The 23184-nt window shown below is 45.4% G+C and overlaps 1 protein-coding gene and 1 long non-coding RNA gene across 3 annotated transcripts in view; one reads left to right on the top strand and one right to left on the bottom strand.

The window, feature by feature from the left end:
- COQ8A (coenzyme Q8A) overlaps positions 1-11399 on the bottom strand; it is a 47701-nt gene extending 36302 nt beyond the window's left edge. Inside the window, exon 1 of one of the 2 annotated variants that reach the window (XM_075749404.1) lies at positions 11303-11399. The gene's annotated coding sequence lies outside the window, so the exon portion shown is untranslated. Of the gene's footprint in view, positions 1-7351; positions 7529-11302 lie in introns of those variants that run through there. The other variant, XM_075749405.1, reaches the window with a different exon arrangement.
- A 108-nt stretch (positions 11400-11507) lies between these two features.
- Positions 11508-23184, top strand: part of LOC142601126 (uncharacterized) — a 29947-nt gene continuing 18270 nt past the window's right edge. The window contains exons 1-3 of the long non-coding RNA XR_012834730.1: positions 11508-11601; positions 12270-12352; positions 22178-22238. This is a non-coding gene — a long non-coding RNA (uncharacterized LOC142601126). The remainder of the gene's footprint in view (positions 11602-12269; positions 12353-22177; positions 22239-23184) is intronic.

The raw sequence follows: 23184 nt of genomic DNA, 5'->3' as shown, positions 1-23184 counted from the left end.
CCATACATGCACTACAACTAGAAACGTTAATACACTGCAGTGGTACAAGTGATCCTGAGTCAACAGCACGCACCGCATTATGCCCTGCTGCAAATCACAAACAATTGGATCCAGTTACTTTCTCAGGAAACACAAAGCTCATCTCACAAATCTGTCTGCTGTATCAGTCATGCCAGAGAAGTACAGACTGCTAGAGCTAAATTTCTGGATAAGAACACAATTTTGCTGCAAGTCACAGGAGACGTAGGGATTACTACAGCTGAATTTCAGAAACATTATTATGCAAATGCAGGGTAAACCCTGGGTACCGGAATATTTGTTCAACAGCTGTTAATCAGTGATCAAAATCAGGAACAACCGCTGCAGCCAGGAAGTATTATACCTTATATGCTTTAAGTACAGTTGTTAGGACAGTCAAGTCTCACAACGAATCTGGGCTTAATTGGTTAGCTGTAAAAATAAAAATCAAGCCTACCTAGATCATTATTCCGTGGTTATCTTTGTAAGATCTATCCATAAGATAGATCTGTAAGATGTGTTACTTCTAAATCTCTCCAGAGTTTAATGACTAGGTTTGGGTTTAACATTGTATAACCTACTGTTAAACTTGAAAGCTGCCTGTCAGGTACGGAAATGTACTCTGTCACCAGGAGGTTTTTTTTCCACACACACACACACACACACACACCTTCCCATCTTCACACTGGAAATTTCCACATGATCTCACTCAAAGCATTTGCGGGCAGTCCTTGCAATTCAGAGCTGGGCAAAGAAACCAACCAACACCACAATACTGTCCTAGCTGAAATGAGACTGTTCAAAGGTTGCCACTACTAAGAAACCAGTCCTTTTGTAGTCTCGAGAAGCACAGGAAAGCTTGCATGTGAAAAGTTCATTCCCCTCCCAGGAAGGGCAACAAAAGATAATGCAATATGGATCAATGTACACTCAGACAACACAAACATCTACTTTTAACATGGATTCTTTTTAACTAACAATACTAAAACCGTATCATCCTTTCACCCAAAAACAGCTGAAGGATTTATCTTGAAGTGACAGTTGTTACACACTAGATGTGCATTTAAAAAAAAAAATCTTCCAACAAAATTGCAGGGACAGTAACGGAACCACAAATGGAAAACATACGTTGTGCAATGGGTACTCGACCCCTCATTGCTAAATATATCAGCAAGCAAAGAGGACCAATCACCCCTTACAGATTTGGCTATAAAAGACAGTACTGGGCACATTGCTGCTGATATCCTTCTGACTTCCATGCTATCACCCCCGCTTTGCTCTGCACAGCGGTTATAACCACCCAGGTACCACACAAGTGCCTTGTGAGCTCAGAAGCATCAGCAACACGCTCCTGTACAGCGCTGCCAAAGGACAGGCTATTGTAACAGGCCATTTACCCCAGCACCTTGCTGAAATACAGACCTCTGTGTAGCAAATACAAGCCTACAGGCAACTAACTCGCTGTTTTCCGTGATATTTCAGCTTCTCGGCAGGCAGCTCACAGACCCAAATGGAAGCCACAGTACAAGCACAAAGGCAAGGCATGGCTCAAGAAGGACTTCAGAGGTCAAACCAAGAAGAGTCAACAAATAAAGGCTGAGAAGGACGAACGTATTTTCAGGAGCAAGATCATACTCCTGCTTTTTAACAGAATTGTATCGGTAAGCCATCTCCTTCCAGTTCCTCATCTTTTGTATACCAAGTCCTTGCCTCTAACAAAGCATGGTCAGGAAAAAGCAGAGGAAACAAAAATAACTATACTGCAATGATTAATCCTTTGGCAATAGGCATCAGGAGCAAGAAAACATTCAGGTAATGTCTGTACCCATCACCAAGCAATATGAAAGTGGGAGCTAATAAGGGCAATGAGAACTGAACCAATATTGGAGGCATTTTCCTCAAGTGGAAAATCCCAGGTTATCTAGTTTTGTAGATCCTACATTTAGCTGGACACATTGGTTAATTGTCCTGGGACAGACAGAGAAAGCAGACACTAACAAGGTTATCACAACCAGAAGAGGAAAGCATGAAGGAAAATACATGCTAGATAATCAGGAAGGAAAAAGACTACACACAAAAAAAATAACTGAGATTACAAAAATTATTTTTTTTCTTCAATGAAAATGCAATAAGCACAAGCAAGGGCAAGAGACACGAAAACTGAAAGCAGAAGTACACACTTCCAAGACGACTGGTACATATCCCCAACAGTACACTTGTGTTAATACCCAGTGCAGACAGTGAGCAAGGGATTTTTTTTTTTCCCCCTCCCCTACAACAAGTTCTGTTCATACCACAACTAAATCAATAAACAAACAGCATAAGCAAGCTCTATCAAAAAGAGATTTAAGGAGTGGTTTCAAATAGAATTGGTCCGAGTGTAAAAAGTCTGTATCACACTTGACTGATCTCCTGAGGACTCATTATGTAGCGCTAGCAAAGTAGGGCACTGCCGGCACGGAGTATGGACAAGGTGGTCATGTCTACACAAGCTGTCAGAGTGCCTGCTAAGCCGAATTAAAGAGGGCTGACAAATGTCAATCATGAGCTATTTTCCAAGAACAGGCAGTGGCACTGTTTTTGCTCAGTAAACTTCTGAGTTGAATGAATCTGGAAAACACCCACACCTCCTAGCAGGAGGAGGCTAGAGCCAAGTCATCCTCAGACACCAGACAAGGTCCATGCAGCAGGCAGAGAGGCTTGAGTAGATGCCACACTGGTAGGTAAACCATCTCCTGACATCACACCAGATTGTTGTAACAACAAAACCAAGTCGGTGATTGGGATGCTCCCATGTGCAACGACCACCTGCCTCACAAGCCACTGTCCTCTAATGACTAACTGCAGTGCATTGCCTCCCTTCAACACACCAGACTGCTGGACTGAAGGATTAAGCAAGTATAGTGAGACACTCAATAGTGGCCAGAGAGGCCAATAACAGAAACACAAAGCCTCACAACAGGCAACAGATAAATTCTTACATTTGTACTGTTTTCAAAACACATCCCTCCATTCAATCCCCTTCTTTTCCACATGCTAACATGTACTCCTACAGACACACACACCAGCTTCTGTCTCCATGTGCTTTTTTCCAGATGCTTGTACAGTCAAAAACCATACTCATATATACACATACACATGCGTATACATACACACATATTTATATATAGGACTGACCAAGTTTAAACACAAGTTGCCTTCTAATCATACAGAAATATACCAGAAATATTTCTGAAAGTTTTCTGTGCATGACAACACAGCCTCTTTCAATGTAAGGGAATTACATCTACCATCAACAGTTTTGCTATCCACTCAAGAAAGAAGTTCATCTACTATTGAATAATAATTAAAAAAACCACAACAAACCCACCAACCAAAAAACCCCACCAAAACCCCAGCAGTTTTACAGTAGCCCATATTCCCCATATCAGGTCTGCAGAAGTTTTAGCTGCCGCCTTTATCTCCAACTTTTCTTTTAAAGGAGACAAAAATGAAAAAATATTAGGCTGGACAGGTAGTAAGGCAGATAATTAAATAACACACTGCCAAAGAAAACAAACAGTCTCCATGCCTTCCCCCCCCTTCCTATTATCCATTACCACAATCACTGTTATCTTACTTGTATCTAGACAAGGACTACAACCCTGGAATCAGTGTTACAGCCACCCACACCACCAGAGTGAGCGCGGCTAGAGTATGAAATAAAAATAATAAACACTACAAACAAGATACAGATGACCAAGTACTCAGCACATTTGTTCTGTGGCCATACACCAGCAGTAGACTAACTTCAAAATAAGTATTATTCATTAATCTGTTTTGTAACTGATCTTTTACAGGTTTTTTCCATTTCTTTCTGCATGTGTTGCCATACCAACCCTTTCACGCGATCCTTTCACTCATGGCCTTTTTCAGTTCCATCAAACACCTCCCCACCGGTTCCTTTGATACCAGATTTCCAGGCCCCCGCCTAGGCATATTTTCATTAATTGGATTCCTTGGGTTGCAGCTGACCCAAATTTTAACCATGCAGGGCACAGAACAAACTGCATTTTCAAAAGGAGAAAGTTGTCATTGTCCTTTAAATCGAACTGAAGATCTACCTTGCTTATCCTTCATTCTTCCCCTTTCCCACATCTCCCACACATTCAAGCTCCAAAAGAAATGTCTTTAAAGACCTGACCTGCAACAGAACCAAGGACTCCTGCATTTGAGTCCTGCCCTGTGGCTTTGATTCGAGCCTCCTTAAACTGAATTCATCAAGTCTCTGAAAGCTGCTTTCAAACTGCCCTTGCACGCAGCCGTTTGCCAATGCCATTTAAAGCAAACACCTTTGAAGGGCAGGCGGAACTTGTTTGCTCTCTAATCATCGTAAGAGCGGTACACGCGCTGATAAAAGTGAGCTGCTTGGCAGACAAATGCACCTTTCCACCAAAATTCAGAGGCTTAGCGGTCATTTTTGGCAAATGACAGCTAGTTCAAAACCCAGTATGAACAATTTTCCCCATAAATGGCTTGACACACGACATAAGAGTGAAAAGAATGCTTTGGGCACTTTAAAAGTAAGCACAGTCTGCTTTATTTTAGGCACAGATACATCAATGCAAAGTGAATGCTCTGGACTGATGGCTCTATTTACTTCTTTCTGGACAACGTCTGGGGACATGGCGAAAGCGTAGTCACAGCCCACGTGCCTGGAATTAACAGAGTCTCTTTCTACCCTGGCCACAGATCTAGAAATAATTCACTCACAATTAAGATCCTAGTGGGAGAGCGCGTTCCCTCATCACAGGCCACTTCCTCTGCCGATACGGCTTGACACAACACACTAATAAATTCTGTCCCGGGCACGCGTTGTATCCCATTACACCAGAGGTAGATCAGAATCAATCGTGATTGTAAGGCTACCGCTCACTCACTTTCTCCTTGAGAATGAATTCCGTGCCTTCTCCTGGGAAATATATATTTGCAGTCGGGGGACAAAACATGTTTCATTTACCTCATTTGCAGGCCTTTAAAATGTACTATTTGGGCAACAAAGATTTGGGCCATTGGGCCAATCCAGTTCGGAGTTGTATTTATACCTAACATCCTATCTTTGTATTATCTATGTTACCAAGAAGAAAGGGAGGAAGAATAAAAGAGGACAAGGAAAACCCAAGAGTGTTGGTCTGTTTATGCATTGGGCGGTACTTAGAACAAGCCGTTGCACTGCATCCTCTATGTGCTTCAAAAGCCATGAATAATTCTGATAATTCTGCAACTAAAGTTACTTCCTATACACGTGGTCTTTCATCCAGCAAGGACAACAGAATATTAAAATAAAATGGAGCATAACCACAAAACACATAGATTAATCTGAGGTTCAGGCAGATGCCATATTTGAAGCATATACGTAAGAAACAGAATTACTACAAGCTGAATTTATACCTTTATTTGTTTTTATAGGAAGCTGATGTGAAAGCACAGTTCACTAGTTCCAAGTCACCCCTCTGTCAGTGTTAGCATGCAGCATCACTTTAAAAGATAAATCCCCCACATCCGTATGGAAGAATTCTAACCAGCAGTATTTATAAAAAGGTTACACTAAAGCTCTGCACTGATCAAATCCAAACATTGTGCTTCAAACAAAAAACTAAACATTACAAACATCTCCCCACGGGTTCGCAGAGCAGCTCTTGCAGAGTCACTTCACCAGTTAGGGCAGAAGAGACCACTAAAGCTCAGCTCCCCGTCTGATGCACAGCTCTGCAGCGTTAAGCTCTGCCCAGGGAACCAACAGAGCTCCCCACAGAGCTCCCCACTGGCCTCATGCTCTGAGCTGGAATGGAGAGTATGAGGGAGGTTATCAGTTTGCAATTTTTTTTTTTTTTTTTTTTTTTTGCACACACTGTTATGCTGTAATTGTTTTTATTGGAAGTTTTAACTTTCTGAAAGCACACCGAGTCCAATTTAGGAATTGGAGACCAATAAAAAGCTATGCCTCAAACAAGTGCAGATTCCTTTAGACTCAAATACACCATTACTTAAGACAAAATTAATGAGAAAAACAGCAGCTCTTCCTCTTGCATTTCAACACACATCACTCTTCACTCATGGATCTCAAAAAGCTACAGAAAGCAGACTGATATCAAAGGTCTCAACTTTAGAGGGAAGAGAACAAGTAATCCACCCAAAGTTACACCACATGTCAGTGATGTGGTTGGGAACAGAATCACAGCTCTCTCCAGAGTACACTGATCCTTACAGCACACAACCTATACCTAAGAAAAAGAAACAAGGATTTATGGGCAGTTTGCTGACCATCTTAACAGTATATTATTAACAGTCATATCCAAATGATTAAATGCCACACCAGCAATGGTTTCTAGTCAGAACCTTCCTAACTATAAGCTTCTGGAAAACTAGACACACCCTGTAACTGTACTGTACATCTGTCTTCCTCAGGTATACAAAGATATTTTGCTTATTATCCTTTTTGTACACCAGCACAGAAGCAGGCAGACTATGTCTTGAGTCACTACGTTACAAAGTCAGTAAGAGGTACCCTATGCACGTCATGTCTCTCCGGGTGGCATACAAACATCCTCTGCTCACATGGTGAGCATAACCCTTCTGTTATCATCGTGAACAGCAGGTCAAACACCACAGCCCCCCACTATTGATCCTGCAGGCATACATGTCTATACAGATACCATGACTTTCAACCTTGCCCTGGAAGCTAGGGTTAAGTTCAAATTTAGTAACTTGCAACACATCCTAGTCTATTCATAGCCCCCTTACATACTAACGTCCCAGCTACAGGAGCTTTCTTTTTTCTGGCTGTGCTAAAACCTCCCTGTAAGAAGAGAAAAAATAAGATGCAAGAAGAGGACCATAGGGGAAAAAAGACTACTTCAAGATTACATAAATTGATCTCTGTGTTGAGGGGGACCACGGTCTGTCAGAACCTACAGCTCCTGCATTACAGCTCTGCCACAGTCCTCAGACAAGTTATTTGTGTCAGCTCCTACTAGCCACACATGGTATTTTTGACACTAGGGTAAATAACAGTAATGAGCTCAATATTTCCCATAACTTACTACTAAACCTAATCTGCAAGCTCTCATACCTGATACAGAATCTGTAATCTACAATTATTTATGCTCTCTCTGGATAGATTTTATGAAATCATAGTCTATATAACATAGAATAAACATATTGCTTTTCCAAACTAGAAGAGCCAAAGTTTCAAGCAGCTTACATAGGTCCCTTTGAAAATCCCAAATTTCCCAGAGTGACTTCTGAACGACCATGCTGCACAAAGCTTTGCTATGCAATATAAAATTCTTACCAATTTTAGAAGAGTTCTCCAAAAGAAACACTCAATCCGCTTGCAGCTTACTGCCCAGGCATTCTCCCTTCCATTTCTTTCCTAGTCCCGATTATTCCCTTGATGAGCACTTTGACCGTATCAGACTAAGACGAGGATTTAATACTCCCAAATGGCACAATTCAGACAGTAGAAGAGCTGTGACGTTTCAGAATACGTTAAGCCTTTTTACAGTACAGTTGCTCAGCACATCCAGAAAAACCAAAGCGTGCAACTGGTGAAAAAGGAGACGTGAGTAGCAATGAAAGGGCTATATAAAGATCTAACACAGAAAACCAGGACAAACTGTAGAGGCAAAACAAACAAAGTAAGAGAATGTTGTAAGTGGAAGCTATCACCTGCACAACACAGAACAGCTCTAGGGCCACCTAGACCACAAGCAGATCATCTTTCGTGGTGTCTGTACATACAGAATCTGCATAGTCTTTAAAAAAACCACAGTCTTATGCAGTTTCCAGAAAAAAAAAAAAATCCAAACAACTTATTTAACTCTGTATATGTGTGTAGACTTGTTTAAGCAGGCATATAAATCTGTAAAGTTTCTAGAAGTCAACTCCACGGATTGACAGCTAAGTTTTTCAAAGCAACTAGTGTTATTTCCTCGCTGTAAGAAGCACTTAGAACAATTCAGATACTGAATGTCTAAGAACATAAGATGCTTCATCTAGCTCTACACCTCTCCTGACTGAGAAAACACAAAAGCCATAAAATAAGGTCACAAAAGCCATTAAAATAAGGTGCAGAAACACAACTGTTGTTTCTTGGTCTTTCTCACCAGCTTAGAGAGGTTTAACTTTGTCATCTACTGCAATGGACCAAGGCAGGGGGGGACAAGGCGGGGGGGGGGGGGAGGAGGAGGAGGGAACAAAGCAAGTGGCTTCTAAAAAAATGGGGAACATCTTTGAATGTAAAGATAGGCACGTGTCAATAAAATGAGCTTTCGCTGCTGGGTGGGAAAGCAGACACTGAGTGAACTCCCTCCCTCATACTACTGAGCTTTACTGTTAGCTCACATTTTGGCTCCATATACGAATAACTTTTCTTTTTCAGGTACTGAAGGAAAGCACACACTCCCAGAACAGGCAGCACTTTAAGCACTTTTATAAAACAAGAGAGAGGGAAGCTACTCTTCTAGAGGTGCTCTGCCCCAGAACACACAGCTCAGTAAGTCAAAAAGCCTCCTCTTCCAGACTCCTTTCTTAGACAGTTTTAGAGGGAGAAAGCCAGGAAACCTACACACACAGAGGAGATAGGATATCTAAATATTGCTGCAGACATCCTAAGCTGAACTGTTCACCCATCAGTACAGATGCATTTAAGGAATAAAAGAAATGCTTATTCATGCATCAAAAGCTCAGTCCTGAGATGCATTTAGCAAGCCAGCTGGACCAAGCAAGCTATACCATGCACACTGACACACAAGATAAAAGACCATGAGACACATGCCAACCCGAGATTCTTGTTAGAACAATAGGAGAAGGAAAAAAAAAAACAACCAACCAAACCACCAACCACACAGCAAAACCAAATCAATCTTCACCTACAAAAAAACCCAAACCCTCTGTCACCAACCAACCAGTTTAATATAAAGGGAAATCAGAAAGCAGGAATTCAGCTCCTGTCCCTCTTCCCTCTCAGTTTCTAGAAAAAAATAATACAACCCAACAAACCGGGTGTGAAACAACAGACCACCACTTGCCTGTAAAAGGACTACTGGAGGACTAGAAACCAAAAAAAGTTCTGTTCTTGCTGCATGGATGCAATATGAGCTATTATTAACTTGCTCTAAATATCACAAATGAAATAACCAGAGCTGCATCGCATAGCATAGAATTCTCCTTGACAGCAACAAAACAAGGTGATCAACACTCAGACGGTAAACATGTAAGGGAATTCTCCCCACCTTCTGACCTTTTCTTCTACTTATCACACCACTTTATTTTTAAGAGGGAGACACTGTCAAAGCACAGCAGGTCACCAATTTTTTTTTCCTCCCTCTTAAGTAAGACTGGACAACATACAACTGTTTATTCTGAGCATATCTTATTCAAGGTTACCAAGGTCATTGCTAACTAACAGCAAAGAAAAAGCATTTACAAAATACAGAAATAAGTCTCCTGGTCTAAGAGCAAGCAGACTGATAAGCGCACAAACTGCAGCTAAACTTTTCCTTCCAGTGATCTATGAAGGAGAGACAAGTTCTTATTACAGGGCAGAGAAATGCAAGACCACCAATATTCTGTTTGAATGCCAATCTGCTTTCAGCCTTTAACTCAGAGCAATTTCTAAATCCCTTCAGAAGTCTTTTACTGAGCTACTGTTGGCTTTGGCCAGTATCCTTCTGCATTAAGAATTATTTTGCATACACTCCAGTTCAGTGAAGCAATCTAATTTAAAGACAAGCAACTCAGGAAATAAAGTTCAAAAGTTGTTAGGTTGAGTCTTTTCAAAAAAACAATACTTCAGGCTATTGAAAGAAAAATCTTTTATTTCCTCTCATGGTTTTGTTTGCCTAAGTAAAAAAAAAAAGTTTGCTTCATTTTTATTAAGAATAACTTCCTAGCTTATTTTTCATAATGCTGAGCACAAAGTTTGGATTTTCATTGCACGGAACGAATGCAGAAGACAAGTTCCCCACCTACATTCCTTCTGGGTGGGACATGAGCGTGTTGGGATATCAGACATAGTGTTGTGGCGTAAACTAGAGTTCCGCAGAAATTAGGATGGTCAGTAACTATGAAAACAACATTATACAGCCCAAACTTTTATATTTGTAGTTATTTATAGGTAGTTTGTTCAGTACATGTTTAAAACTAAGTATCCCCCTATTAATTCCCGATCACTGTGTTACAAAGACTCTACAAGCCTGTTAGCTTACAGAAAATAAGATTATTTTCCCCAAACCAGAGTTCTCATGGCTTCTTTCCCTTCATTTCAGCCACAAGCCAGCTCAAAACAGATTTATTTTATGTCCACCTTCAGCCAGACGCACAGAACGGTCCCGGCAACAGACCCAAGCGAGGTTCCAAACCGGAGCAGCCTGGAGAGCCAGCGCGCACAGCACAGCACCAGACCCTGCATCTGCTTCTGCGATGCCCGTGGCAAGGCAGACACGGAAAAGCCCGTCGCACCCTAAGCGGGTTTATGTTGAGCGCACAGAATATCCTGCGCACCTGCCTGGGCCGGCGGAGGGGCATCGTCCCCTCTCCGAAAGGGGGGGGGGGGGGGGCGCAGAGTCCCCCCCCCGCGGCGCAGGGACGCGGACAGCCCCCGCTGCCACCCCGAGCTCGCCCGCCGCAGCCGGACCCAGCCGTTGCACAAGGCCTGGATCGCACGTTGGGCAACCGGGCACAGTGACAAGCGCCCGAGCCTGCCCCGGACCGCTCGGTCAGTCGCCGGGGCGGCTCCGGGACCCGCAAGGCCAGACCCGGCGGCGCGGCCCCGCTGCTCACCGCCCGCGGCGACGCCTCCGAGCGACGCGGCCTCCCCCAGCCACCGCTCTGGCAAGGGCACGGAGAAGGCCGCAGCACCGGCCGGCTCCTGGCCGTGCCCCGCACCGCGGGGCTCGGGCCGCCACCGGCACGGCGCCGCCATTGCCCGCCCGACCCCGCACACGTGTCCCCGACGGGGAACGGCGGCCCCAGCGGAGTGACCCCCGGGCCGAGGAGGGTCCCTCGCCGCTCCGCCAGGCACAGGCGTCCTCCCCGCGGCAGCGCCGCCACCGCCCACCTCCCTCCCCGCACCGCACCGTTCCGTTCCATCGCATCGCATCGCACTGCACTACCGGGTACCCCGCAGCCCCTTTCTCCCCGCAGCCCCGGCCGCTCCCCACAGCCCCGGCCTGCGCGCCCGGACCGGCACAGCCTAGCTAGCGACCACCGGCTTGGCCCCGCCGCCACCGCAGACACTCACCTGCCCGCTCCGCTACCCCGCTCCGCGCCCGCCGCCCGGGCCCGCGCGCTTGTTTACCGCCCCGGCCGCCCCCGGCCGAGGCCCGGCCTCACGCCCCGCCCCCTCGGCGCTCCCATTGGCTCCTCCGCGGGCCCCGCCCCGTAGCGCGGCGGAACCGCCGCCGAGGAGCGTGTCGAGCCCGTGCACTCAGCGCTCCCGCCAATGGCAGGAGGGCTCGGGCGGGGCGCCGGCCAATGAGGGGCGGGGAGGTGGCCGGGGTGGCGCGCGCGGCGGCTGCAGAGGGACGTGAGGCCCCTCAGGTCCGTGCGGCGGCGGCTGTGGGGCGGAGGGGGCGGGGGGGCGGCGAGGCGAGGCGAGGCGTGAGGTGCGTGTGCTGCGTGTGGGGGAGGCCGGCCGGGCGGCGCTCGGGGACCCGCCGGCATCGCGGGGGGGGGGGGGGCGGGGAGCCCGACAGCCCCGCCACCGCCGCCTACCTTCAGTGGTGGGCCGGCTCCCTCCGGGCTGCGGAGCTGCTGTAACGAATGGGGACCGGCCCGGGTGGGGGTGCCAGTCAGAGGCGGGGGTGTCCCGCCGCGGGCCCGGCCGGGCGGGGGAGGTTGGTCCCTCGGCGGGAAAGAGCGGGGGTAGGGGGTAGGCAGCTCTCGTACCCTCGTACCCCCCTCCTTAGAAGGGAGCGGGGGGAGAGGGGGTGTCGCTGCTCAGACAGTCCCGCCAGCGCTCCGGGGACGTCGGTGTATCCGAAGAGCTGCACAGGAGCCCGGTGCCTAGGAGCCACCAGGCACATCCTAAGCGAAGGGAGCAACTCCATTTTGTGGCGCTCCGCGTCCGAGACACCTTTGTACGCGGATGCCAGTGTGATTTTTCAAAACCTTGGTTTAAAATTACGGTTGATACTGCTCACGCCTGTGTTGGAAGTGGCATGTTTGTATGCACGTTAGGAATAAAAATTACGCGTTGTTTCCTACAGGTTGGTTCCAGCAATGTGGTGTCTCACAGATGCTGCAAGGGGCTAATAGTAACAGCTAGCTCTGTGCTTTTCTGGATGTTCTGGTAAGCGCCTGTCTCTGTCAGCAACTTTCCTGTCTGAAAAATAACAATACATTCTTTATGGTGCATTTGCCACATGGCTGCATTAGTGCAGAAGTGTATTTTTATGAGGTTTGGTGATTTGGTGATTAAGTAGTTCATTTCTTCTTAAAACAAAGAGGATTCATAATTCTCCTCTAGTCGTAGCGTAACTTATAGGAGTGACCAACAAACAGCCCTGAGCTTTAATTTCAGCAGTGTCAACTGCTTACTTTGGCCAGCCTTTTCAGCTAACTGGTAGCTTGAATAGAGCACTTAAATCCGCTCTGAAGGACCTATATCAAAGTTAGTGGGAGCTGTGAATACTGCGGATTTGTGAAGAAGGAAACTGGATAAATGGTCTGTGATAAGTGTGTATAGGGATTTAACTCTATGCAGCCCCTTGGTGAATACTACTGCCAACCTGCAAGTACCAAACTTCCCCCCCTTCTGTAAAGGGGGATAATTATATCCCTTATCTCCAGCTGCTCATATCAAAGGTTATTTGATGCGTATTTATTAACACACAAAATATTGTTCAAATAGGACATATATTCCTTCATGGGTTTTTTTATTTTAAAAATTAAAAATGTATTTTAAAAAGTTGAAATATATGCTTCCCACCCAAGCCCCACTCAGCTTTCCAGGTAAGCCATGAGAAGGTCTCTGCTAGGCACTGAACAGACAGCTACAAATAAATTTAGCAAAACTCATCACCCAGCCATTATCTGGATTGGAAGCAAGCCTCAGTCAGTATTGGAAAGGCTAGATTTGAACTTGAAAGGTTAAAAAAACTAATTTCCTGGGGAAGACACATTATTGACTTAATTGCTCTACATATAGGCTGTGCATAGACACAATATATCTGAAATGGAAAGGCCAAACATGACACTTTCTCATGTTTGAGAATGGGATGGAGACTGGATATGTAAGATGATGCAAAAACATGGCTGCAATAAGATACCAGCCTTGAAAAGTTTTGTCAAAAAAAAAAATGCCTATTTTTCTTAATTTCAATACTGACACCCCCAGAACTGCATAGGAATTAACTGTTCTATTTGTGGTTAATTCCATGCTATTTTCTCTCAAAGAAGGATCATCTTAACCCTTATCTGGAAAGAGATCTGTTTCAGTAGACTTTTCTAAGGACAGTCTTTTATCTACTCCTGTTCTGAATTTGGATGTCAGTTCTAAGTTTCTGTGTAACATCGCTTTGCTTGCGTCAACTTGGCATTAATTGTGAAATATGTCTTACTCACTATGCTGAGCACGGAGAATTGCATGAGTTTCTGCATGGGCACGCTGTCATAGTTTGAGATGTAGGCAGAACAAGCACAGGATAAAGCTCTCCCCATCTTTCAAAGACAAGCCTGGCTGGTTCCCTTTATTCCTACGTGGTAAACCATTGGGTATTTCTGCCACTGCTGTTCAGTTTGCATCACACCTTCTGTTGCCAGGCTTTCTGCAGCCTTAAAAGACCCCTTGAACTTGAGCGCAAGGCTAGCTCTGTCTATACTTAGACTGAGGAAGAGAGAAGTGTCTGTTTTCCCACCCAATTTGGAATGCAAAGAGGTAGGGTTGAAAGCTGGACTGAAGCTGCTGGGAGCAGACACCTCATGCCCTTTTTTGTTACTTTTTAGTTCTTGGGGGGACTAGGGGCAGGACACCAGGACTCAAAATCCAGAATCCAGAGGCTAACTTTTGTGGGGATGGTTGCCTAGTTGTGTCCACAATCCTAAATGAAAAGGTGAATGTGGTTGTCATGGTGTAACCCGGCAGGCAGCTAAAACAACTCACTCCCCCCCCCGCCCACCCCAGTGGGATGGGGGGAGAAAATCGAAAAGAAAAAGGTAAAACTTGTGGGTTGGATAAAGACAGTTTAATAACCAAAACGGAAGAAGATAATAACAACAACAATAACAATGATAATAGAATATACAAACCAAGTGATGCACAGTACAGTTTCTCACTACCCAGAACTGATGCTCAGCTAGTTCCTGAACCATGTCACCTCCCAGCCAACTCCCCCCGTTCTATACTGAGCATGACGTTATATGGTATGGAATATCCCTTTGGCCAGTTTGGGGCAGCTGTCCTGGCTGTGTCCCCTCCCAGCTTCTTGGGAACCCCTCAGCTTCTCATTGGCAGGGCAGTACGAGAAGCTGAAAAGCCCTTGTCTGCTTGGCAACAACTGAAATATTAGGGTGTTATCAACATTTTTCTCATCCTAAATCCAAAACACAGCTTTATACCTGCTGCTGGGAAGAAAATTAACTCTAGCCAAGCTGAAACCAGGACAATGGTGTATGTAGTGCACTGGGAGAATTGTTCCATAGAAGAAGCCATGCAAGATCTCCCTGTAAAATGGAGGAAAAAATGGTAAAAGAGAAAAAATACTGTCAATATTTGGGATTGGTTTAGTGCTACCAATTATGAGCTTTACAGCCCTGAACCCTGCGAAAAAGAAGGGGCAGAGTGCTTTACTTGAAAAATAGACCAAGGAGTCACCCTTTCCTTCAGAAGGACTATCAGTGGTTGACAGCCTCATGGTTAGCAGTTCCCATGGGGGCTTTGGGAGGTCCAAATTCAGGTTCCCTCTCTGCTTGTGAAGTCCCTCATATTGGGACCCTAATCGTTATGCATGCTCTTGCCTTCTCCTCTCTCCAGCCTTATTTATATTCTTCTTATTTAGTATTATGCTCTAGACAGTGGGAAAGCTCAGCAAGAGGAAGTAAGAATGGAGCACTCCCCCATGCCATCCAAATCCCAGACAAATTTAGTCTGGCCTTGTGCAAAGTGTGCCTTGCTCAGGGGCAGGAGACGTGGACATGAATCCTGCAGGCATCAGTCCAGGCCACCCCTTTCTGGTTTTGTGCCCTCCACCAAGGGATTGTACGTAAAACAGCAGTGACACAGTGACAGTGCCTCATCCCTGCTTTGAATCAACTGTCAGAGTTTGTGTAGGAGCCGATCTGCTACATGTGCTACGGAAAGACTTGCCAGATAAAGCCCTTCCAAGCAGGGTAGATAGAAGAAACCTAAGCAAATTCTATGTAAAAACCTAAACATTGGCATGCATTGATGCCTTAATGCCTCCAGTGTGATGTGACAGCAGAGTGGGGTTGTTGCAGGTTAAGTTTTTACTTCAGTGTCTAAATCTCATGTAATTTTTGTGCTCTACATCTGCAATCTTTTGCAGATCTGAATTTACAGAGCAAGCCAAGAGCAGTCCTGTGAAAAAGCAAGTTCCCAGATTTTGAGGAGTCTCTTGATTACCTATAAGAACAAGAAGTGAACATTATTAAGAAATCAGCCACAACACATCTTTGGCATTACAACTGTCATTTGCTTCTCACATCTTGTTCAGTAGTGTTATGTTCAGTCAGATTTCAACATACTTGCTGCCTTACACAGAAATGTGAGCATTTCTAGCAAGAATCTTATACCTATGAGGATTATATAAATCAATCTTTTATTAAATAGTAATAAACGTGATAAATTTGATTATAATAATATAAATTACAGATATAAATACTATAATGATACATCTATCAATATATAAATATAATGGAAATTCTAATAAATTTAAATTATAACAAATAATGAGTCACACTTCCTCAGAACCTTCTCTCTACTGATATTAAAATGGTTTGTTGAAGATTATTTAATTCTTGAAATATCCTGATTTTGCAAGTCAGAGAGAGGTCAGTACCTTAGCCAAGGTCAGTGGGAAAGCTGGCTGTAGCAGTTGGAAGTCCTGACACTTTAGCCGTGCCATCAGATCTTCACCTCATATTGCCTGTTGATACTTATATAACGAAGAGCTTAATGATGCAATGTCATGAGGTGCATCAAGAGCTCTGCTGCGGGTCTGGGGTAAAAGCAGCAAGAAAGGGACCGGGAAGAGCGAGTCCAGGGCTCTTTGTGACTTCCAACAGGGTCAGTGTCAGCCTTTGGGTGGGGTTGCTTTCCTCCTCCTGTTTGCTGTTTTCCGAAAGGAGCGTGTTCACTCACCACCCAGCAGCCCGGCACGTACTAGGTGCCAGGGAACACCCAAGAAAAGCTCTGGCAGTTCTGGTGCTGACTGCTTTGAAGAACTTGGCTTCTTTAAAGCCACGTACAAAATGGGCCAAGTTCCCAGAGAGGAATATGGAGAGGAATGGACCAGAGTGGCTAAACTTCTACAATCAAAAAAAGTTAGAAAACCAGAGCCCGGAAGGATCTTTGGGCCCTGCAGTAAGAAGGGCTCCATTGCACTGCAACAGGAAATAAGTAGGCAGACAACTAACCTGCAGAAAAAAAGCGTTAATGGAGTCTCAATTAAGCAGCTATTGGTCATGTCGTTAGGTTGACAAGTATCCAGGCTATTCAGAGAACACTCAGAAATCCTCTTGCATAGGACAGGCCCAAGCTGTTTCTCCAACCACAATAAAATCTACGTCACCATCCTTCTCCCGTGTTCACACAGCTAACCACAAAGCAAAAGCTGCTCTGGAAATGTTTCTCTCAGTCCTCCTTCTCCAGGCAACCGCTGAGGCCCAGATAAGCTGCCTCTTGAGGGGGTTTGCTTTGTGTTCACTCATCTTCTTTAGAGGTTAATTTCTCTAGGGCAGGAGGAACATCTTATCTGACTACGTAGATTTATGATGTTCATCAACATATTATAATAATATAGGGATGATGAACTGGAACAGCTCAAGTAGAAGTCACTGGACAGGTGGCTTGGTTTTAGTAGTTAACTTGTAGGTATTTCAAAACTTTGGCAGGTTGCAGTGACGCTGTTTGTACCGTATGTTATTTACATGGCTTTATGGCCAAGAATGAGAGCAACAGCCTTGTAAAGAAATGAGATCTGTCTGACTCAGACAGTGGTAGATGCACGTCCAGTATCATCATGGGATCCAAATGATGAGCTATTTTTGTAATGCTTAGGACTACTCTGATGCCTGAACTGCATATTTTCATCCCAAAGCACTCAGGCATTCTTTGCACTTGTCCTTCTCTCTCCCCTCACTGCAAGGGGATGGAGATAAGGCTCCATTTCAGTTAGTCAGTGAGCACTTTTTATTTTTAAGATGATTTAGTGCTGTCAAAAGGAGACAGTGTGGCAGTTCTCAAGACAAATGTTTTCTGTCCAAGAGGAAGACACAGTGCAGGGAGCAGGATGGGTAGTTCGCAGTTTCCACTCCCATTTTCCTTCCAGGGTGCTCGGCGAGCAGCCTCGCTGCGCACAGCTGGAGAGGGCAGGGAGTGCCAGAGGGGCTGCTGGAGGACTCCGAGATCCCTGGCTGGGAGGAGGTGTGCAGGGGTGGCCGTCACATTCTGTGGAGGGGAGAGGACTGCTGAAGGGCTGCCTTGTCCCCTAGTTGAAAAAAAGGAAGGGGAAGAAGACACAAAACCGTTCCCTTTGCGCCCTAGGTTTTGCCTTGCTGAGAAAGCTGCCTTCACAGCAGGGCATCCATGCCTCTGCTCACACCGCTCACCCATTCCATGTGACCCAGAGAGGGGCTGCTTTGGGGAAGGAAAGGTGAAGGCTGTCAAACCACAGAGGTGATTTATTATCTCCGTGGGTCTGCAGGGAAGAGACCAACAAAGGCTTGGGAGGCCGGCATTGGTAGCAAAGCTTAAGACTTGAGCATTTCTTGTCTCCTGTTATTATCTATCTAGAACAGGCTGCAGTGGCTCGTGACAGGGCGTCCGTGGCTCATGCTACACAGGTCCAGGGCATTGACTATACAGGACCAAACTCTAATAGGAGGTGGGCGCAGGCCCACCAGTACTGGGATTATCTCTAATAATTATTTGGAGAAAAGGTAGCAGGTCTACTCTTCAGGCATTTTAGAGGGTGCCCGCCTGGATTTCTCTTCTCAGCTACCAACATGTTCGTAACTGACAGGATCGCTACAAAAAGTTGTGCAGCACACCAGGCATATGCCACCACGCCATGCTCTGTTGTGGTTCATACCACCCACAGCTCCCTCCAAACTTTGCCACGTGGGTGCTGAGCGGGTACCGGGTGCTTTGGAAAGTTGGAGACAAGCCTGTGGGGGTGCAGTATGTTGAGAGAAGGACAGTGCCAGGTGGAGAGGCTACAGATAGAAGCACTAAACGGAAGAAAGTGATACCAGTCCTTGTCTTTGGATAGCGTGTGGGACAGTGTAGGGCAAGGACAGGCACCTCGCCCCTGCCACCTTAGCAAAACATTCACAATATCACACTTGCCTGTTCAAATTCTGTTGTGCAGCAGTGCTTTTTATGGGTATCATCAAAGCCATTTTGGATGAAATGAAGTTGAAGAGTCCAGCAGTCTGATTAGCAGCTGTGTGCCTCAAGAATATGGTATTTCTGTTTCTCCCCAGATCTGTGAGACTTGGTTAAACATTATTCAGTCTGTTATTCTTCTTTATCTCTGGGCTAGATGGATCAGTTGTTTCTGCTCATTGTAAATTGCATTTGCTTGCATAGTTTGGTGAGTGCTTTGCCCTCTCCTCTTGCCACCTGATTGATTACACGTACCGCAATCGATCCTGCACAGGCATAGTGGGAAGGCTCAGTTCTGCATAGCTTCCAGCCAGGATTCACTTTACAGATGATAACTAGCAAAGCCATTCACCCCCTGGGTAAACATGGCAAATTAATTTTGAAGCTAGGCAAACAGAAGCCAGTCCTTTGCCTGCATTTAGCCGCTCTAAAGAGCTTTTTACAAAGGACAGAAGGGTTGTGTGGAACAGTTTGCGTAGAGTTGTTCTAAATGGGAAGGCAGGCTAGAGCCAGAGAATATGAGAGAAACAGAGCTATTTCTGAACACTTTACTGGAATTAAGAATTAACGCTAGTGATCATAGGTTGCTCTGCTGGCTAATGGGGAGTGTGCTGCCAAACTCAGCCATTGCCCCCAGCTTTTGGCATGGCGTTGCCATGTGTCACATCACTGGAGAGCAGTGAGCCACCTTGCCCCAGGCTGGAATTGTCCCCAACACAACATGGTTTTTTTTCAGTGCCCTGAGAGCTGGTCCTTGTTCTGGCTTCCTGGCCTCTTGCCTCGCTGTTCCAACATGCAGCTAGGTGTGGGAGTGAGGCAGGGAAAGCTGTGGAGTTTTTCTGAGTGCCTGTGTGGCAAATGGACAAACTCATAAGCTCCATCCACTTGCCTGAAGGTGATTCGCAGATAGTCCCGACAATTTACTTCTAGCAGTAGGAGGAAAGCAGAATTATTGCTGCCTTTGGGTGCGGACTGACCCTTTTTCTGCTTTGCTGTGGCTATTGATCCAGTTCCTGAGGTCAGTTGAGAAGGACTGCGTAATCTGACTTCTAGTATCTACATCTGTGTCCGCATACCTGGAGAGAGAGATTGATTGGTGGCAGAACACCCTACTGACACATATCTGAATACAGCTTAGAGGAGACGCCAGCAGTTAATCCAAACCTCTGGAAGGAATGACTGATGAAGAGGTGGTCCAGAGATCCAGGTTAAAAGACCTTCATTTGACCCTGAGCAAATTATTCAACTCCTATCTGTAAAATAGGGCTAACAGCATTCTTCTGCTCTGTTGTGCTCTTGAAGCCTGACTCCTAAAGAAGTGCTTTACACTGCACAGCAGAGTAATTTCAGCACGCTCTGTAGCTGTGCACAGGGAAAAGAGCTTGCCTTCAGGCGCAGCGGTGCCAAGAACCAGCAGTGCAGGTTCACTCTCCCATCAACTCCCAGACACTTCCGAGATTTCTAGCCTGGAGGAGCCCAAGGTGGGAGCACAAATATGTTCCTTTGCTACAGCAATCCCACTAAGTACAGTATCTAATGATGAAGCCTGGACAGTGACTACGTCCTGTGCCATCCACTCCATGCACTTCGACAACTGTCGCTTCAGTTTAACTGGTGGCCTGCTTTCACAGCGTAGGAGACATGGTTCCTTTCCTGGAAGATGTATGTTCTCCCTGTTCTCTGCAGCAGCACGCCTGTTTCCTGATGGCACTGAAAAGCATGCACACACACAACGGTAGCAAGGTGCCTTTGATATTGCTTTATGGCCCCTTAATCAGTCTTTAAAGCTACAGCTGCCCAGCCGTAACAGGCAGCACCCCACTCCTCTTTTGTAAACCTAAGCCATGGCTCAGGCATGTTTTGGTTTTTCTAACCTCGTATTCTTCCCTAGGCTGACCAGCCACAGCCTCTCTATCCAAATGCATTTGCTGGATTTCTATTCCCCATTAGTTTTCTGCACAACCCACAGTTTGAATTGGCACGAGTTGTCTGAAGTCATTCAGTGTGTTTGCAATTTCAGTTCCTAGCTTGCCCACCCAAATCACATAGGGACAGAAATCAGATATTATTTTTTTTCTCATTAAAGAAGACAGTCAAATAGTTTTCATGGCTCTTGGAAACTACACGTAACATTGCTGGAAGACTATTAGCACAATATTTGGAGAACAAAAATAGTTCCAGTTTGAACTTCCCAGAATATTACAAAGGCCATATTTGGAGAGGGCATATGTTGTCCAACACGACAAAAGAGTAAGAGGTTCCTCTTGGAATAATTGTTTACCCTACTGGTCTTCTGCTACTGACTGTTGGTATATCAAAGCTGTGGATAGATAGCTTTAAAAATAACCCTGAATACCTACCTTCAGCTCCAGAGATCTTGCTTGCCTTACACCAGTTTTGAAGGAAGACTCAGGTTCTTTCATAAATAGATGGCAGCTCTGCCAAGTCAGGGAGAATTGTAATTGCTAATGTTTAACTTTGTAAAGATTGAAGATGGCATGGCGTAAGTTAAAAGGTTGGATCAGTTTTCCACACTTGCTCTCACACTCTTTTTTTTACATTGTTCCTACTCTGCTTAAATGCAAGTAAGCTGTGGAGTTACTCCCATTTTATACTGGGGTGAGCAAGGTCTCCCTGAAATCACAGAAACCAATGATGTAGGAGAAAATAGGCCCAATGCTTTTCCTACTCTGCCCCCTTCTGATTCTTCAGGCCCTGCAAGGCAGTTCAGGATTGCCAGGCTTCACACCATTTATTTCGGCACAGATCTAATCCTGAGTTGGACTCGGGAGCTGTCACTTAGTTCAGGCTGCATTTGATAGGATTCAAACAGTTCCCAGTTTTGGAAAACTTCCATTCCAACTACTTGGCCCTGTACCTGTCTCAGGTTTCTATATCAAGGAGCTTAGCTAGTTCCACTTCAAAGTCTCTATTTATTTATATCTTTTTAATACTGAGCCATAAATAGTGCTGAGCACTGACACCTCCCAAATTGTGCTCTTGGGCACCTGTCAAACAAATGTGTCGTATGAAGGAGAAGATAACAGTTCATATTCACTTAACTCCTTGAGCGCTCAGGGCAAATGTCTTGAATTTAAAGTGGGAAAAGATGGATGATAGCAAACCTGCAGCAAAGGGGAGATGTAAAAGAAGCTATAGTGACTTGTGTGATCCTGTTTGATGCCCTGATCTGATGTGTGCAGGTGTTTCTTACATAACCAAGCTTAAACCCAGCGTTTACTCTCTCACTCTTGCTCCATTTCACGTTTGTAGAATAGGAACAGCTCACATCGCTTTCCCTTACTGGGGGCAGGAGAAGCAAGGATAAATTCAACGAGGGATGCAACAGTGTGTTAGGGAGCACGTGAATAGTGTGGTAGAAGTTCTGGCAAAGATACCACATTTGTCTAGGCTGCTTTCTTATAAAACAACTCAGTTCAAGAAAACTAGATAGTCCCTGGTCCTCCTGAGGGCACAGACAGCATAATCTAGCTAGATCCCAAATTCCCCCAGAGCTGGAATGACAACAGGATGCTTCCCCCCCCCCAGATTAGCAAGACCTGCTAGGACAGAACAGGAGGCTGCAAGTGAGAGGAGGAATGACAAAGCAGTAAGTATAATTATTCCTTTGCTTCTTGAAGAAGCTCAGAAGAAAATCTAATTTAGCAATGTCCGGAGGAGTCCCTGACTTATGCTTGGGGTTTGTAGGACTGAAACTAGGGCTGAATGCTTTCAAAAAAAATAATGGGGGACCCAAACAAAACAGAGCATGGAAGGTAACAGCAGCACCTCACCCAGAGCTGCAGTGCTGAACATGGCATCACATTGAAACCAGCTATTTTAAAATGGATTCTGGTACAGTGTGAGCCCACTCTCACTCAAAGCCTCTCCTGTACTGTGTCAAAACTGCAGCCATGCTGGGGTGTGTGGTGCCTGCTTTCTCCCTGCCACGAGGGAGACTCCAGGGCCCTCAGCCTCACTGAAAAACAAGGGGCACACACCAGAGTACATTAAAATGGCTGGTACTTGTCCATATAGACCTGCTGCCCTCCCGTGGCTGCCAAGGAGCTTCTCTAATGCAGAAACAGGGAGACCAGGGACTGAGGGAAACAATAAAGAAAAATAACTGTATATTCAGCAGTTTGAGTTACAAGGAAGAGGAAGGCAAACACACTGTGATTAACTGGAAGTACCCAGGAAGGCAAGAACAAAGGAGAGAAATTTACTGGTTTGGGAGTGGCAGGGAGACCTCCAAATACTTTGTTTTACAAGGACAGTGGGCCTTGAGCTGGAGTCCAGTCAGTGAGTGCATTTACTCAAAGAGAGATGGTCCATCTAACTTCATCCGATTGCCCCATGGAGGAGACTTCACTAGCACCTGGTGCAAAGGAGGCATGAGAGAGCAGACTGCTGCTCCTTTTCCTGACTGACAGACATGCTGTGACCCAGCTGCATCTACTCACCCACGTGGGCCCAGCTTCAGCAGTGTTTATAAAACTCTTGCTGAGACACTTCCTATTGCAAATGTGTCCTTTTCTCTCTGAACCAGGAGGAGA

Source organism: Balearica regulorum, chromosome 3, assembly GCF_011004875.1.
Source record: "Balearica regulorum gibbericeps isolate bBalReg1 chromosome 3, bBalReg1.pri, whole genome shotgun sequence".
Classification (NCBI taxonomy): domain Eukaryota; kingdom Metazoa; phylum Chordata; class Aves; order Gruiformes; family Gruidae; genus Balearica; species Balearica regulorum.
Note: the sequence above shows the minus strand (reverse complement) of the source record. Positions and strands in the feature narration are given on the sequence as shown.